Genomic DNA, 20,389 nt, shown 5'->3' on the forward strand with positions numbered 1-20,389 from the left:
GTTAAATGTGTAGAATTTACATGTGTGTTGATGTCTCTGTACGTGTGGTTAGCATTTGTGGTGTGTTCTGCATATGTGGAAGTGTTTTGTAGTTTTGTTATGGCTGTGATGTGTTCTTTGTAACGTGTTTGAAATGATCTGCCTGTCTGTCCCGTGTAGAAGTTGTTGCAGGTGTTGCAGTTTACATTACACTACACAGACACACCCCCACAGGAAACACAAATACAAGGTGCCAAGACTAGCAACAACCAGTTCTGAAGTGGATGATAACAGGCTGAAACATGTTAACGACTTAATATAAATTTAACACGAGAAAGACACATAATACATTTTCCGAAGTGATATAGTGTTAAAAGTTGTGTAATCAAGATGTATAACTTCGTTTCGTCAGCCTGGCTGATACTTCCAAATTTGACACTTATAGTAGAAACTTCCCACATGATCCGCTTTCTTCACTGTAAGCTAGCTATTTCAGCATATTAAAAAAAAAAAAGACGTAGGTTCTAAAAACTAAACTTTAACTTTTGTACCAGAGCAGTGAATAAAGGAATATACCAGTTAAAAAAGTGCTAGACTTCTTCGTGACAACAATGTCAACAAAGATGTATTTGGAGAAGTGTATAAGTTATATTCCCTCATTTTAATACTACCATCTATACTTGCGTATCCGTCGAGAGGAGCTCCTCGTGTTTAAAACGAATAAAAACACAACAGAGAAACTCAATGTCACAGAACAGACTGTCAGCGTTAGGGAATATTTCACTCCAAAAAGATATGTTGGACAAGATGATGGAATCACAGCCCTTCCATGAGAATGTTATTGGCAGGTTCGCAGCCCTGAAGAAATGGGGAATCAACTTAGTGTACAAAAGATAGGTAAGCAATAAGCATATCTTAATTTACATATACCGTTAAGTCCACTGATAACTGACAGAAATAAATACAATGAAATCACTTTCCACGATTGAATATAATGGAAATTTATGGGAAGGAATTACTTTAGTTGCATAGAGTTCCGATTATTATCAATGCAACTAGCTACATGGGCTTTGAAAACCTTGCAACAATTTTGTGCTTCACCTACTTTTTCAGGCACGAGCTGCCACTGATTCACAATGATGCCATAATGTGCCAGGTACTATCGAAATGTGTACTGTTCTTCTATCTGTGGAGACATTTATTATTTTGCAGCACTCAGTCCGAGCTGGAGACCAATATAAGATTTATTTAGTCCGACTCTTGTCTCCCATTTCTTTTCTTGTAATCATACCATCTAACAGACACGGGCAAATGGGACTCAAATAAGCCAACGTGCTTCACAATGCTCATTCAATATGATGTCGGCATTATAAGCCCCTTGCTTGCACTGCGGGCTGTATCAATGTGCTTTGGTGAATGTCTTGTATTTATTCATCTCTCTAAGCATTCTATTTTTTAAGGTGTTTAAAATGCTGATGAAATAAATATAATAAAATATTTCAGTGGTGTTACGAAATTGGGCAGGGCATGTAGCACGTATGGGCGAATCCAGAAATGCATATAGAGTGTTAGTTGGGGGCCAGAGGGGAAAAGACCTTTGGGGAGGCCGAGACGTAGATGGGAAGATAATATTAAAATGGATTTGAGGGAGGTGGGATATGATGGTAGGGACTGGATTAATCCTGCACAGGATAGGGACCAATGGCAATGAACCTCCAGGTTCCTTAAAAGCCAGTAAGTAAGTAAGGTGTTACGAAATAAGCTTATATTTAGTTTGTCTTTTAATTTATGAGCTGTCCAGTATTCAGAATTAGGCTTTTTAGTATTTCACCATGTCCTGGAACTTGACATTTGCAACATTCCAGAACTAGATACAGGTTTCAACATCAGGACAGATAGGTTGAGCTCATTATACCAGGCTAACCCAGACAACTGAGCCTGGCATAACAGCCCAACAAAGTAAGCAACCCTTCTCGTCTTACCTGTCTGCCCTAATGATGGAACCTGTATGTAGTTCTGAAATGTTGGAAATGTCAAGTTCCAGGACATGGTGGAATACCCAAGAGCACCTAATTCTGCTCACAGTCACCATGAAAGCCTAAAAACTCAAATGTATGGTAGGCCTATTTATTTTACTCAGGTCTAAGGCTCTAGTACAATTTTCCTAACATGGCTGTATTTTTTTTTTTGGTTCAAATGTCATTCTTAACTTAAAGCAGTAAAGTCTAAATATTTGTAATTATCTTTATTGTCCTGCTCCAGAATTTTATATTAATTTATTGTCTCGCGTGTACACACACTCAAATTTAATTTGAGAAAATATTTACTGATTAAAAAATGAGCGGAATTTAAGAAAATAATCTAATTTACTTTATGTTACACCGAGTATAGGAGGCTTTTGCACTGGGATGAAAGTGGAGGTGAGCAGGGGCTGGGTTTGGGTTGAGTTAATTCTTGACCTTGAATTACGAAAGTAGGATAAGTTGTGTCGTCATATCCAGGCCTGTACAGTTATGCTGTGCATATATTATGTTGTTCTGTTCTGATGTGGAGCTAAACTACAGCTTTGCATCGGTAAGCTACCCTTTTTAGGTATACAAAAAAACTACGACTTTTCAGATATAGCATTTGTTATGAACAGTGACATCCTAACATGAAAATAATCTTCTCTTCCGTCACAGTAACTTGAAGTGAACGATATGTACATTAAATACGTTAAATTATTATTAGAGCAAAATGCTGCATTGGCAAATATATATATATATAAAAAATAGAGTACCAATATCAAAATTAAATTTTAAGTTGTGTTACTTATTAATGTTCTGTATTTTCCTTCCAAGCACTGTAAAATATGTAGTTGGAAGTTAAAAAAAAAAAAAAAGCAACATTATTGTTGCTTGTAAAATGTGTTTGTACTGCCACAATTTGAAACTTATTTTCCAAGTAAATATGACGAATTTTCATGGGTTTGTGACCCCTTTCATTGCGATATTGAAAATAACAAACTTTCATTGAATGAATGAGAACAGTTAATTGAACTCTCAAATGCCACCAGACTTAAAATGAAATTCCAAGCGGAATGTATGGTTAATTTGTGGACCTTATCACAAGTGAAAAGCGAATATAGTGAATTGTACAATGGTGCTTTACAGATTATAATTCAGTTTGCTTTTACGTATCTGTGTGAGAAAGGGTTTTCATCACTAACTCTAATAAAAACAAAGTACCGAAATCGACTCGATGTATGTGACGATCTCCGAATTAAGCTTACCAGCATACATCAAAATATAGAACGACTGTGCAAGAATCGACAGGCTTGTCCATCTCATTAATGTGAGTACCAATATTTATTTATTTTGTTTAGTTAATAAGTTAAAGATTATCCAAACTCTAATAGCCTTGATTTATTAAAAAACGAAAATGAATTTTTTCTATTGAGATTAATTTAATTAGTTAATACTAATATAAAATTAAACTAATTACATTAATTTTAATTAATTAATTTTGCTTTAAAAAATATAAATATACTGATATTAAATTATGCTACAAAAATGATAAATTTGCTTTCGAAGGGAACAAGAGTAAGGTGGTCCGCATAACTGTTCTGACTTAAAAAAGTGGTCCCCACTTCAAAAAAGTTCGAGGAACGCTGGCATACAGTATTAAATATATTCCAACTCCGAAATAAAGGTAAATTATACAATTTAAATTCATTCATTCATTTATTTTATTCCATAGATCTTACATGAACAATGAAGCTTTAAGTGGAACAAGTCAAAATTTTACAATATTACAATTACAATTTTTACAATATTTTACAATTTTTACAGTTTTACAATTTAGTAATTTTCTACGATGATGAGGTGAGGTCAGAGGATTCGCCAAAATATTACCCGGCATTTCCCGTTTGGTTGGGGATATGATACGATAAACCATCGTTAATGCAAAGAAATACTGGTACAATTAAAACTATTAGGTCAAAAGTAATTATTTACAATCTCATACAAGAATGTTGACACTTTTGTTATGAAAGAGTACAATCTATTAAGTACAAATTATAATGTTATATTAACATCTGCGACCGATTGAAATAATGAGTGAAGTTATCCCTTATTTGTCTAGCAAATTCACTGCAACTATTATTCCTGCAATCTGAGTTATAATGAGTTTGCACATCATCAATTTCTGTCAATTGTAAAGCCGTTTCATGATAATGCAGATCATTGTTTTTCGCAATCTTTTTCTCAAATGGAATATGTGCTGGCTCTTTTCACATTTGTCTCAATATTTCTATTCATGAATCGCCACTTAGCACACAGTATTCCGAAAGCACATTTCACATATTATATTTTTCGAACACTAGATAAACGTTAATTAAAATTTTCCTTTCTAGGTGTTAGTTCTCTCACTAGATATTGCTTCCTAAGATAAAGTTTTAGAGGGTAGGCTTTATCTCCAATAAGTACCAGTGATACCTTTACATGTGAGTTTGTTAGTTCTTGGTCTCCAACAAATTCAGAAGTGTGAAAGTTGTGAAAATGCTTCCATCATTCTGTTTTCCTCTTTCCACCAAATCAATGGTTAAAATTTTTTGTCTGCGCCAGCAATACTCTGTAGTAATACTCGTACTACGTAAATTGAAATAGCTGGAACCGAGTTTATCAGGACCCTTCATCTGATCATGCTGTTCTTCGAATGTTACGAAGCAATTAGGGAACCACAACGTTCGTAGTAATCACTGACCATGTTGTTTAATTTTTCTTTATTTGGTTGTGGTAGAAATTCTTTAATTCATTCTAGATTACCTCACATGTTTCTCTTGCCATTACAATTGCTGTAGATTTTCCTACCCTGAAGGAAAATGGCAGTGATCGCAATAATGTCCCTGTGGTTATAAACCTACAAGAAAGAGTAATGTTAGAAATAATATACGATCAAATTTCGCCTTCTTTCGATAAATTATTGTGGGTCAGGTTATACGAAAGGAGAAAGTTACATTCTCTTTCTCTCTTAGGCTGCAACTACAGTAGTAGCGTTACCACTTTCGAAAAATTGAGGAGTGGGGAGGAAAGAGCATTGGTGTGGCCATATAGCGCAGAGTCGGTGAGTGGCACAGTGTGGCGTGGAAATGAGATCATGGCCGTGTTTGCTTGTAGGCAATTCTTATCTCAAAAGAGCAGCTTAAAATAGGAAAGGATGAGAATTTTATGTTCATCCATTTAAGAAGAGATTTGAAACTTTAGAACAGGGGTCATCAGCACAGAGTTCGATGGGGCTAGCCTCTCTTACCCGCTGAAAACGCAGTGCACTATAGTGCTCTCGTAGCTGCTAGCGGGTATGCTCTCTATCTCTCCCTGTTCCACGACGGTGCACACGGGACGGCACGGTGTACCCATTGCACATTTCAGTGAGTGCTGACGACCACTGCTTTAGAATTTCATCATTTGTATGGAGAATTAAGGACATTTCCAGCTAGATATTTGGAGTATGTTAAGAATTAGAGTATATATATATATATCTTTCAGAAATCAATGTCTCTTTTTTTTCAACCAAGTCTCTAAAATCATTCACAGGTATGGTGTACTTCAGTAACTTACACAACTCATATAATTAAATTTGTCTTCTCCATCCCTCCAAGGAAAAATAATCTCTGCTGGCCACTTTGTGGGGTGCAGTACATTGAACATCCGTAGCAGATTTGTATATGATTCATTCTCATTATTAAATTTAACAATCTGCTGTTCATGTTATGAAAAATAACACTTTGAATCAGCTATTCCCTTTCTTATCTTTGTTGTTATAAACAACTTTAATGTTTTTATAATCTTTTTAATTCCTTAATTATGGGTAGACGCTTTTCATACTTCGCATTGCAGTGCATAATCTTATACACCTCCTATCTAATCAGGCGATCGGATTCCATTAACGTTACCTCCTTACTCTGTAATGCTAACAATAGTGAAGGAAGTTCTTCTAGTATGTGTGTCTAAGACCAAATTTATATTCCACCATTTTTTTCTTAATTATTTTATGATTGTTATTTGAGAAAGCATATAGAACTGAACAAACTTGGCATACTTTTCGTAGCTCTGGTATTATATGTCACCCATCGAGGTACAAACACACATCCAATTTTCGGGACATCTGTTTCTAAATCTTGGAAAATATTCTTTGATTCCTTTATTCTTTGTTGAAAGTATGATAAAAGCAGTATATTTTGTCAGCGAATGACTCGAAGTGGTTCACAGAACTGACTTCATAGCATAATGCAATACATAATTGGACAAGAAATAACAATGTAAGAATATATTTTTTATGATTGCTTCGAGCTGTATTTCTGCATTTAGGAGTGGTGTTTATTGAAATATAAGAAGTAGGAGCATTTCTTGTTAAATTAATGTTCTTTCTTTCTGTAAAGAAAGCTATTTTTTTTTAATTTAACAGATTTAACAATCGGTTCTGCGAACTACAACGAATTTAACAAGTGTTTCGAGCAACCTGGCTGAATGACACCACTACTTCTTACTAACTGAATGCAAAAATTTACACCCAACTGTGAATAAAATAATTATAGTGTGTACAGATGCTGCCCTGTATTTTATATTATTTTGAATAAACTTAACTTATTCAGCTTCCTCCACATGGAGGCTGTTTAAAAGACAAAGCTTACCATAAAATTATATGAAAAAGATAAAATGAAAGGTAAACAAATATAATAGAAAGGAGAAAACAATGGCAGAGGGGGAAAAAGAAAGAAAATAATACAATTACAAATAACTGAAAATTATTAAACAACTGATACCAGTAGGAACATCAATTCTTCCCAGTATCCATCATATCAAGGGATTGCAGTCATTTATTCAGCACTAGTTGCAGGACCCAACTTAAGAGTGAGCAGATCACAATAGAAAAGAGATCAGTCTATTGAAGTTCAGAGATGGTTTCTTAGGATTTTTATAATCCCTTTACTGCAGACAGAGATATTTCATAACAAGAGTTTGTCCTAGACCAAACTGCTTGCAAAAATGCGCGAATCTTTTTGTCATAGTCCTTCTAGCCCCAACAAGTAATCCAATAACTTGAATCGATGTTAGATGATATTTCTCCTTATAATATGGTATAGTGAGGTTGTATATATCGCATTTTTCCTGATGTACTCAGCAAGTTGATTTTCGTATGTTTCCATCCTTACAGTTGGGTCAGTTATGAATCCGCTTGTTGATCTTTTCGGAATAGCGATGATGTCAATACACCTTGTAGATCCATTTGTGGACAAACTATGAACCTCCTCTTCTACTTGGTAGTAGGACCGAAGCTAGGAGAGATCGAATCTTGTGACGACTATTCCTCCATGAGGACAGGCTCCCAGAATGTGAGCAAGTGTTTCTTTCTCACTCCAACAATGTCGGCAGTGGGTTCCATTCTGAGATCTACCTGGTAGAGCACATATTGGGCATACATTGGCAGTCATCTTAATAGTGTCCTTTCATTCAGTGCTGGTCAATCCATTTGGTCTAGATAGCCACTTATTACCAGGTGTATATAGAATGACTCCCTTTTTTTTCTGAGGCAACGTAGAAGTTTTCGTAAAGATGGTATGTTTGATCAGAGGAGTCAGTATTTGTCAATTCAAGTTTATCCAGATTTGCTTGTATTTCATTGGTCAAATCACGTGTATTCGAAACATGCATGTTGTTTGTCTTTGCAAGCGTTAATAAACTAGCCAATCTTTATGAAATTTTGCGGATACAGACACCATGTCCTAGATCAGTTTCAAGTATTGGTTTTGTATAAGTTTGCTTTTACTCCGAATAATAATTTTTATTGTCAAATTAAAAAAAAAAATGAAATATAAATTGTAAATGCTATAATTACAAAACTAAAAGAATCAAAAGACAATTACATAAAAATAATAAAAACAATATTACTAGTACAAAACCTGAAATATTTCATCAAAATTTTACTTCCAAAGAATTAACTCTAGCTATACAAAATTTAAAAACCAAGAAATCTCCTGGCCCCGACAACATTAATTCCGAATTTTTTTAACATATGGGGGAAAAAGCCAAGTCTGTACTTTTATCCATTTTCAATTAACGTGGAACACCTCAATTCCTGCAGCTTGGAAAAAAGCAATCATTGTACCAATTCACAAAAAAGGGAAACCTGCTCATGATGTTAATAGTTATCGACCAATAGCACTATTAAGCATGATAGCAAAAACCATGGAGTCCATGATCTCATTTAGAATCTCAAAATCTTTTATCACCAAGACAAGCTGGCTTTCGACAACTACACTCTACCAATGAACAAGTCATACACCTCGGCCAAGAAATAAAAGACAGTTTTAACAAGAAAGAAGATACCTTGGCAATAATTATTGACTTTCAGTTAGCATATGACTCTGTTTGGAGAAATAAATTATTACTAAAACTCCAGAAATTAGGTATCTCCAGCAATATGTTCAGATGGATATCAGAATTCCTTAGTCAAAGATTTATTGCCACTAAATTCAATAACTCACTTTCTAGTTACAGACAAACATATCGAAGTCTATCTCAGGGCGCGTCCTCAGCACAACTTTATTCAATATTTATATATAAATAACTTACCCTCCCTATTAGAGGAATCAAACATGAAAACAGCACTATTTGCAGATGATATAGTTTTGTGGACTTCCGGATCTTACAGACATAGAAACAAAATTCAAAATTTTGCTCTTAAAGCTCTAAATCAACTACATGAATGGAATACATCAAATTTGATGACACTCAATTTAAGCAAAAGTAACTACCAAATATTTTCACTTGGTAAAAAAGAAAGAGAATTCAGTATCCAATACAATGGCCAACACCTTCCTAGGACTTATGAATCCAAATATTTTGGAGTTATTTTCGATAGTAAGTTAACATGGAGCAACCATTTGAAATACATTTCTGAAAAAGCTCGTAAAAGATTCTCCCTTCTAAAAAGACTAGCAGGAAAGAAATGGGAATGCTCTAGGAATACTTTGAACACTACATATAAAATGTTTATACAGCCAGTGCTGACATACTGTGGAGAAATTTTAATTACTTCATCTTTCATAAACGACATAGAATATGTTCAAAACCAAGCTCTCAGACTCATTACTGATGGAATCAAAACAACTCCAATAGATTCTATGAGATTCCTCACTAAAATTAACAGCATCAAAATGGCAATAGAAGAAAAAGCACTGATTCAATATGAATAACTTATCAGATTACCAGGAAACATTTGGCATTCATACAGTCCTCTATGTAGATTGAAAACTCAAAAAAGTTTCATATCGATTGTTCAAGAATTAAAACAGAAAATCAATATCCCGAATTTAAAAGAAAACTTACAAATTAAACCAAACCCTTTAACTCTATTAAATATAGAATATAATCTAAATTTAACAGAAGAAATACTGAAATCAGAAGTAAACACTGAAATACTGAAACAATTGTCTTTAGAGACAATTAATATTAGGTACCCTCCACAAAACTGGCTTCATTTATACACCGACGGATCCTTGATTTCCAGAGAACAAGGTGCCGGTGCAGGTGTTATGTGGTGTCTCTTCTCACTTTTTAGATCTCTTGGATATGAAACAACAAGTTTTGATGGTGAAATCATTGCAATAAGTGAAAGTCTCAGGAATCTTCTATGCCACATCAATAAATTTAAGAATGCAGTTATATTGTCAGACTCCAAAGCAGCTATTCTATCAATTGTCTCTAAACACACACCTTCATCTCAAACAGCAGAAATAACTAAAATACTCTCTCAATTAATATCACTCAATAAAAGAATTGTATTCCAATGGATACCATCCCATTGTGGAATCCTGGGAAACGAGAATGCGAATGCTTTAGCAAAGAAGGGCAGCACTGCTACTTACGGACCTGTTACTAAATCTACGTTTTACTCTGTGAAAAGATTTATTAAATCTACATACTTAGACTTTAACAAACAAAATTTGATAACACAATCTCAAGGGAAAAAATGGAACTCCCTGCATCAAAATCCACAGTTAATTCCCGATTTACCACGAAAATCGTCTGTAGCTGCATTTAGATTGGCAACAGGCCATGATTGTTTGACCAAACACCTGCATAGAATTGGAATATATCAGTCCCCTAACTGCCCATTGTGCAACTCAAACCAAGAAATAGATTCGGAACACCTCAAAATCTGTGCTTCAGTGGCTGGCCATGATAATATCTTTGAAAAATATTGGAGTGCAAGTGGTCAAATGACTTTATTGTCAAACGCCTGGCATTAGAAAACAACAACAAAACTAAAAGACATATAGAAGGTTACCAGATTTCTTTTTTCACAATTTTTGGGGACACATATAAACTTTTTTTTTCTTCCAATAAGAGCAAATTTTTTTAAGCATGACTTCTCTATGTCCCAATTTTTCAGCAAATTCCTGACAGGCCATGTTGAAGTTGGTGAAGATAGCAAGCATGGCATGATCAGTTTCTAAACTGATTCTGTATTTTTGGGATGTCCACATCATATTCATTGAAGGAATTCTCCACTGAAGCATTACTTCCAGGACACAGAGAAAGTTCAATCAACTTCTGGAGTTGTGCATAGGGAATCATCTTCTCATAAAAAATTTTTTTAAAATTCCAGTCCAATCTGAAGTCACATATTTCTTCAAGCAAGAAATTTCATCAAAGAAATTATCTTCATCCAGGACAAATCCATTTGGGTCATTCCTTATAAAATTTTAAGTTTTGTAATGTCAAGTTCTGGATTTTTCCAATATTCTAGTAAACGAATGTCATAATACTAAATAGTTAAATAGCCTAATATGAACCTCATATCATCAATGGTTGAAAGGTAATGAAGGGTGAAATATTCGGGGAGTTTATATGTAGACTATTGTTAAAAATATTATTAAAATGACATGCTTCATTGTATCAACGTAAAAATTGTCCCAATACAATGGTGACTATATATATTTACACTTACTTTTGAGTTATTATTGATTTTTACTTCGAGTATGTATTAAAACTTACAGTAAAATAAAGAAATGATAATATTTTCAAATCGAATATTTTTTTATTCTATGTTATATTTTTTACGGTGAGACAAACAATTTTCTTATCGATTTCAAAAAAAATTATGATGTCACTTCTAAAACTTTGGGAAATATTAAATAAACTAGAATTGGAATCTTGCTGTTAAGGTTCATAGTCGCATGCCATGTATTACGTCACGCGCTGTTATCAGAGATCCACACGCGTGCTTAGGCTCGGCGCACACAGGAAGAGACTGACTCAAGGATTAAGTTAAATAGGTAGGCAGGCACATAGGAAGAGACACTTGTCTCAGGCTCTCAGAGACTGTCTGAGGGAAAACAATGAAGGTGCCTGGAATTATGTCTCGTCTCGAGGAAACTAGAGACAGTCCAGTGTCTGCATGCGCGTACTTCTGCTTTCATTATTTCGTATTATAATTATCAGTGTTGTCGAGTATTGGGAGGAGATTCAGATTAATTTGAATTCAGTGTCTTTGTCTTGCACCAGTACTACAGGGAATTAGATACAAACTTGTTATTCTGCTTCAGACAAGACTGCAACATACAATTATTTGAGTTTAAATTAAAAGAACATGCTAAAAGAGATACTATTGACTGGCTTTGGGAAGAAATATCTCATGAAATGAATGCTTCAGGTATACAGTAACATTATTATTGCTACTATCATAGTATTATCATTATATTTTTACAATTAACAATTAAAAGACTGTCTAAACACAAATAACATAAACAATTAATGGCATAGATTGACAAAATATAAATGTATCGTGTTTACTAGTATACGTAATTATACTCATTCCAAAAAAGCTGTTCTATTTTGCCATTATTGCTGTTGAAGTGAATACTGCATGTTGGCGATATTGTGGCGAACTAATCACTACATAAGTTCTGCAATAAAAACCAATAAATATAAATTCTTCAAGAACCACCGAGATCATGACATCAATTTCAAGTTTATATTTTGGAGTTAAGGAAGTCCACATATTTGTTACGAACAGTGCCTTAGTGATCGACATGACTGCCAGATGTTACGACATCCGCTCTAATAGCTTTTACGTGGGGATTTGTTTTCTTGGACTGTGTTAATCTCAGCGCAACTTTTCCCATTCAATTTAGAGGGTGATTTTGTTCTGTTCTGTCATTGTAAGTTGTAAGTGTTCAATATGCCTAAATTAAAGACGAAAAGTTGGAGTCATCTGTAGTGTTGTAGAAGTAGTTACAAATCTAAATCCTCAAAGATTTGCCGGCCTCAAGACTGTTCCCGGAACAAGAAGTGTTCACTGTGTGGTTCCAGTTAATGGAAAGTTAGCAATAAAACCCTATTCTGCTTCACCAGAAGTACCGAAACTAGTTGAAATCAGACGTGTGATGCACACCTGTTGTCAACATGGAGACGTTTTTCGCAGTGGCCAGCAGCAGTGACGGCACATGACGCAGCGGCATAGATCACCCTTTATGCGGTGAGTTATTTTAATTTATAACTTCCTTATGTTTGAAGACCCCATTATGAAAATTTGACAGACTAATGAAAATGCTCTGTAAATTATCATATATTTTTTTTTATGTGAATTGAAATATTCGATTTAATGTAATGGCGTTTTCTAAAATGTATTTTTAAATTTCTTTAAACACAAATTTCAGAGCTGCACTGAATTATAGTATCTTAATAACCTCTTTTTTAAGCTATCTAAAGATATCTTTAAAAAAATTTTTGTAATTATTCTTATGGTCAGAAAACACATTGAAAATATGCCTATGTGCTCAAATCAAATTATTTTAACTGTCCATAACATTTAAACGGTAGGTGCCGCAAACATAATTTTGTACATGATTAATATATATAACATAAAGAGTTGAATGTGCAATTTTTAACAAATTTGGAGATATCATTGTTTTGCGTCATACTGTTTTGCATGGAATTACCCATTTATATTTGAAGAAAAATAATGAACTGTCTCTTCAAAGCTTTCTATTTCTAGAGGAAGTCTCAGCAATAAGTACATTTCAAATATATCTTTTCTTGTGAATGATTAAGACAGGCACCGGGATATTCAACGACATTTTGCTTACAATTCATGAGAGACACTGAGAATTCTGTTGTGAAATAAGAGCCACTTCCTCTAAAGATGCCAAAAGTTGCTTAATTATGGTAGAATAAATGTTTCTACTTTCCTGTAGTTCAGTTTTTTTATTACTTCGATATCAATGGAAGACTCGACTGCAGTTACGTCCTCACCTTCAGTTTGATTATGGAATCATGATTAGTTTAGTTGATTATTTAACGACGCTGTATCAACTACGAGATTCTTTAGCGTCGATGAGATTGGTGATAGCGACATGGTATTTGGCGAGATGAGGCCGAGGATTCGCCATAGATTACCTGGAATTCATCTTATGGTTGGGGAAAACCTCGGAAAAAACCCAACCAGGTGATCAGCCCAAGCGGGGATCGAACCTGCGCCCGAGCGCAACTTCAGACCGGCAGGCAAGCACCTTAACCGACTGAGCCACGCTGGTGGCTATGGAATCATGATAATGTGGCAAAGTTGCATTAACAAAATTCGTCCACAGCAATGTGCAAGGATCATTAAGTGCAAGGATCATTAAATCATACCAATAATTAACAATGACAATCCGGGGATATGTGGGAAAAAAATATTAAATCCAGGAACAGAAAGCAAAATTCTGGGATTGTCCTCAGGAAACGAGAACATCTGGCAACCTTAACATGTAGGAAAAATATATCAGAAGTTATTTTTCTATTCTGCATCACATATTGAAATTTGATGAACTTAGAATTAAATTTGACTAAAACTAAGGCTGCCCAAAAATACTAAAAAGTAATAATTGAAAATGTATTATTAAAAAACTAGGAAAGCAATTACTTTCAAGTATTCAGTACAATGTCAATGGGAACATACTGCGAAAATTTGGTTGAAATCTGTAAAACAGAAAAAAAAAAGTTTTGAAAATTACCAGTGTCTCCCCTTAATAAGTTGCAGCTTGTTTGAGACTCTGAAACAGAACATTTTTTGTCTATGCATTCTTGAACGCAGCGTGTGATTCACCTAAATTACGGTAGTATCTGTTATGTGTCTTCAGGGGTGTGATGCTCAAATCATCACTTTGTTTCAGTGGTAGTAAACTTGCTCCTCATATCAATTTACAAGACAAGCGCCATCAGCACCAAACGTAAACGTCAACAAACCGAAGTTCGAGAATTTTTCTCTCTTATTTTAATTGGTCTGTGTCTGAAAGAAAGGATAAAGGTCTAATAAGCTTAATATTTTAATTTCTTACGTATGTAGTTGATACAGCTTCACGAGAGGACTAGTTATTAAGTACAGACCCAGAAACAAAATTTGGGCCACCTAATTTTACTAAGTTCCAGATACAACGCATTGCGCATGTGCAGTAAACAAGAGCACCTAAATGTTTGCTACTTGTGGACAGTCTTGCGAAACTTGTTGCCTACATAGAGGAGAACTGCTACCATGACTGCTCATTGTTTAATTCGGTATCTGTATATACAGGTAACTGTCCGTTTTAGGATTGCCATGCTCAAAAGATGAGCTGAGTACATATTAATCCGCAGAACGAGATGCGACAAGACGAAATGAGAATATGCGATCTGTCTTCACACTCTAATGCTATTTGTTCATACAGCGTTTTCGACAGTTTGCAACTGTCATGAGCATGCACACTTGGCATTTACGAACAGAAAAGTCAATGTGCACATGCTCATGACAGTTGGAAACTGTCGGAAACTGTTGTACGAACAGACCTTATCTATGAGTATTTATTTACTGTAGCTAACTGCGCGTTTTCTCTACAAAATTTATTCAGAATTCCTTGATTTAACTTAGGGAATATGTACAAACTACTAAAATTGAGTGGAAAGCAGTAACAAACAAGTCTAACGCCTGCAAAGGATAAAATATAGTGGAACACTATCTCCACCATCACTATACATGACGAAACATGGTTAATCCACATGCCGTTAAAATACAATAATTATGATAAATTCTGCCAGATGTTCACTGTAGTGCGTACAAAAATCATTTCTGCCCTCTTCCCTTTTCTCACACTACCAGTAATGAGTTTACGACAATGAAATAACTTCAAATTCCAATTTTATGTCCGTAAATATTACTAGTTGAAGGTTATGTTTTGTTAGATGAGGATATAGTTAAGTTACGTAAGTACGAGGAATGTGACAAGGTTAGAGTGGGTTAGATGAGGGAATAGCTAAGTGACAGAAAATCGAGGACTCTGGCAAGGTTAGAGTTGTTTATTACTGCTTTCCACTCAATTTTAATAGTTTGACATATTCCTCAAGTCAAATCAATGAGTTCTGAATAGATTTTGTCGAGAAAACGCGACGTCAGCTGCAGTAAATAATAATAAATGTGAAGATTTGAATATGTTTGCATGCTTTAATCCTTAGTTCAAAATCATATGCTACTGTTATTTACATGTGTTTCAAAAGATTTACAATCAAACGATAGGATTTTATAGTGCATATTTTCGTTGTTTGTACATATAAATACATATTTGTTGGTTTTTATCAATCGGTCCTCAAAATAATGTAAAAAAAATAGAAAATTGCAATGTGAAATTGAGGCAGTGTAGCCAATTTTCAATTTTATTAAACTTATTGCAATCTGACAAAACACAAATGGTGCCACCACAGGGAACAAGAACTGTTATTAAGCTCATTGTTCTGGACATATATAAAGTTGTACCCACCGCCTTTGGTGCACTTTGAATATCTCTAACTCGTTTACGCTTCTCAACACTATCGACATCTATGAGCCATACTGGTGTAGAGTAGGGACGAGACTACCCTCCCATTGCCCCCCCCCCCAAAAAAAAAGGAGAGAGAGAGAGAGAATGAAAAGAAGAAACCTTTCAGTTTTTTATTTCCCTATTCTTATAAAAACATTATTTTCGACAACAGAAAATCTTACTGAAAATTTGGAAAAATATGTAGCCTAGTTTATTGCTTCTCCAATTTCACAGATCTTGACGTTTCTTGTGTACAATAGCATAACTTTATCGCCTTATTTGTAAATGTATAATGTAGTTGTTCACTCCAATTTCAATGCAAATTTAAAAAAGTATAAGAGATAATATTCTGTATGTATTAATTACGCGAACGGTAAATTAAAGTAAACTGTTTAAAATAGAATAGTGCATATTTTATTGTTTTTAATGCCTGTATTCAGATTTTTAAGTGCATGCATGCATGCATATTTTGCCACTTTTTAATGCATATCCTTCGACTCTATAATAATTACGGTACCATCAAACAGGGATACTTTGACCAATTTTTGAAGAAAATTAAAAAGTTCAGAGAATTCTGGAGATTCTTATTCCATATTTTAGTCTTTATGTTGGGCATATGGTTGTTATAACTAAAGGTAATACTGTATTTCATTCTGAAACTCTCATGAGCAGTCATTCTGGTATTTATGACCTGGTCAAAGTATCCTTTCATTTGGGACTCATTGACCATCTAAAAACTTATTTCAAGAAAGAGAATAAAAATGGGTTATCTGGGAAATATATTACATTATCAATGCATTTTAACAAGTAAAACATTATGACACATACTATCAAGACTCAAAATTACAATATTATTACATAAATCATGCAACATATTCAATATTAATAATATCAGAACAAAAATGCAAAAAATAAAAAAAGGATAAAATTTAACTGACAAGTTTAGGCCCTTATAATGTCCATGACATAATGTTATTAAGTTTTGATTCAGTTAAGATTGTACTGTTCAGTCTTCTCTGGAATAAATTGGAAAACTCACTTAAGATGATTAGGGTTATGCAGTCGCCGTTCCACCTGAGTAAGATCAATGGTAGCATTGTCTGCTTTAAAGAAGCAATGTCACATTTCTTGAATTCATTAATGATGTCAGAAACACCATCTTGATACACGTTTTCGTGGAGGGATTTCAGCAATTAGGAAAAAATTTCTTTTGACAGTATCTGGGATCTTTTCTGATTGGATCCTTTCCATTGATGTAATGTTTTCCGCCAATATTTAAGTGGTGCATAAAAGGAAATTCCAGATGCTGAGTTATATGCGTAGTGTTTAGGGCAGTGGTCGTCAGCACAGAGCACCCTGGGGCTAGCTTCTCTTACCCATGGACAACACAGTGCACCATGGTGCACTCGTAGCTACTAGTGGGTATGCTCTCTACCTCTTCCTGCTGCACAACGGGGCACATGGGACGGCTTCGCTTACCCTTTGTACATTTTAGCGAGTGCTGACGACCACTGGTTTAGGGGAATACAAACGAAACAAAACATTATTTGTTTCTGCCAGTGATATTGTATCAGGAGTGAAATGGCCTGACAAATTATCTCCAATGAGAACAATTCGCCCATCAAAGTTTCTGGTGTGTGGCAGGATCAAATTCTTAAACTAATCCTTAAATACTACGGAATCAAACCAACCACTCAGATTCCTATTAGGCCTGTATCTTGTGAATGGTGGACCTCCTTCCATCCAAGTCTGCCATAGGTGCCCTGACTTATAGACAACATAAGGTAGTAACAGCTTGTCTGCAGCAGAGGTACAGTAGCCTATATCAGAGATATACTGGTCGTGGACGATTCTTTTATGCGTTCTGCATATTTGACTCCTCATTTGAAGATGCATCTTTCACAGCAGGGTCGTGTGCAAGATTTGTTTCATCATAATTGAATATTCTCTCTGGAGGCACACTAACAAGCTCTTCACTAGTATTATTTTCGTGTAGGATTTCCTGCAGATGGTTGAAATATCAGTCATGACTTAAGGTGTTACAGCAACTTTCGATTTCTTCAGATTTTAGCAGAAGCTTTGTGATAAGTCCCTTTTGTGTTTCTGAAGAAAGCGCCATGCCCACTCACTGCTTGGAAAGTTATGCCCAAACTGAGGAATGGTTCGACCACAGTTATCAAGGTACATTTTTGCAAGATATCGCAAGCCTTGATTGTCAAAAGGAAATCCCACTGAGCGACAGTAAGCATATGACAAGCCATGGATCTCTCTTCTATTTAAAAAAATACCAGAGGGCATCCAACTGTGCCTCCATCCTTTTTTATTTCGTTGATGAGAATCGCTTTGGCAATTTTATAGTATTTTGATGCTTTTGTGATTGACATGTGACCTGGAAAAGATGAAGGGAACATAGCTTTGAATAAATATATATAATGTTCTTATAAAATATTTATTTAACATGGTCAGTCTCACTTTTTCAGTTTGTTATAATAGGTTTACCTTTATTAATATCTGAGATTGTAGCATCAAGATTTTCTTGTGTATACTGTGCATAACTGCGAGACGCAGGGGCCAGGTTTAAATTTGTGTCCGTCCCATATTAATATATTAACCTAGAAGAAGAAAGAAATAATACATTAGATATAACTTTGACCGATAGGGATACCTTGACCACCCAGTCAAAGTAGCCACATAACCTTAAAAAATGTACATGCTTAAGTTTAATTTAAAAATAACAGTTAGTGAAAAATTGTATATAAAATTTACATCTAGCTGAGGGAAAGCAATAATTTCTGTACTTACCTGACACAAATACACAGCTGGATGACTTCTTGTTTCTTGGCGACAGATGGATTTTTTTCATATAATATTTTTCATGCCTGAATCGTATGCCACATGGTTCACTACAAGTGACATCTGTGTGAAGATCAATAGTTGCTGTGTTCTGCCATCTAGAAGATTATACTAAAACTTCTACAGCAAAAAAAGTCAGCTACATTGGTTTTCAAGGATATAGCATATGCCTAAAAACATTATATGGATTTTGATCAAAGTTTCCCTGATAGACAAAGTATCCCCATTTGACTGTACCCATCGAAGTCAATGACACTGCTACCTATCAATGCCCACAATCCATCCCTGCGATATGACGTGAGTTACCTCCTACAGCAGTTATGATTATGCATATATTTTCTACTTTCCCCAGGAGTTCAAAAATGCCTTTGCGTTATAATTTCATTGCTGTATACCACAGGTATTAATGAACAGCATGTGGAACTTGGTTGGTCTCGAAGTCGTGACCTCATGTCTGATCTCTCTGTAAAAGACGTGCAGTGTGAGCCATTCGTTGTCACATTTGAGAAATATTTTCATTTTTTTCCTGTACGATTGTTATAGTGAGTCCTTATAGGCCAGTTTCTGTCAGATGCTTTTCCAATTCACTGCCAGCTAAAGCAAGGAGATGCAACATCACTTTTACTTTTTGACTTTGTTCTAGAATATACCATTAGAAATGTCCAGGATAACAGAAAGGGTTTGGAAATGAATGGGTTACATCAGCTGCTTGTCTATGCAGATGACGTGAATATGTTAGGAGAAAATTCACAAATTATTAGGGAAAACACGGGAATTTTACTTGAAGCAAGTAGAGAGATAGGTTTGGAAGTAAATCCGGAAAAGACAAAGTATATGATTATATCTCGTGACCAGAACATAGTACGAAATGGATATAAAAATTGGAAATTTATCCTTTGAAGAAGTGGAAAAATTCAAATATCTTGGAGCAATAGTAACAAATATGACACTGAAAGGGAATGAAACGCAGAATAAATATGGGAAATGCCTGTTATTATTGGGTTGAGAAGTTTTTGTCATTCAGTCTGCTCTCAAAAAACTTTGAAATTAAAATTTATGAAACAGTTATATCACTGGTTCTTCTGTATAGTTGTGAAACTTGGACTCTCGCTTTGAGAGAGGAACATAGGTTAATGGTATTTGAGAATAAAGTTCTTAGGAAAATATTTGGGTCTAAGGGGAATAAAGTTAGAGGAGAATGGAGAAAGTTACACAACATAGAACTGCACGCATTGTATTATTTACCTGGCATAATTCGGAACATTAAATCCAGACGTCTGAAATGGGCAGGACATGTAGCATGTATGGGCGAATCCAGAAATGCATATAGAGAGTTAATTGGGAGGCCGCAGGGAAAAAGACCTTTGGAGAGGCCTAGATGTAGATGGGAGGATAATATTAAAATGTATTTCAGGGAGGTGGAATACGATGGTAGAAACAGGATTAATCTAGGTCAGGAGGGACCGATGGCAGGTTTATGTGAGGGTGGCAATGAACCTCCGGGTTCTCTAAAAACCATAAGTAAGTACGATTGTTATAGTACGATACTGAATTTGAGACACTGAAAAAGCCACATCATTGCATGTGGATTACTGAATTTGAAATCTACCGCAAGATAATTTTTGTAAACACATGAAATGATGGCCTCGATGATAGAATGATTATGAAGTACCAGGAAAGGTCTTAAACCTAAGCCTAACCTAATTG

The 20,389-nt window shown here is 34.9% G+C and overlaps 1 long non-coding RNA gene across 1 annotated transcript; it reads right to left on the bottom strand.

The window, feature by feature from the left end:
- Positions 1 to 16,766: 16,766 nt before the first annotated feature.
- On the bottom strand, positions 16,767 to 19,568 carry LOC138697110 (uncharacterized). The gene is made up of 3 exons (XR_011331523.1): positions 18,632 to 19,568; positions 18,329 to 18,441; positions 16,767 to 18,218 (listed from the first exon to the last, which is right to left on the bottom strand). It is a non-coding gene; the product is annotated as an uncharacterized lncRNA (long non-coding RNA).
- Positions 19,569 to 20,389: the final 821 nt, after the last annotated feature.

The sequence above is a fragment of the Periplaneta americana genome, chromosome 3 (assembly GCF_040183065.1).
Source record: "Periplaneta americana isolate PAMFEO1 chromosome 3, P.americana_PAMFEO1_priV1, whole genome shotgun sequence".
Lineage (NCBI taxonomy): Eukaryota > Metazoa > Arthropoda > Insecta > Blattodea > Blattidae > Periplaneta > Periplaneta americana.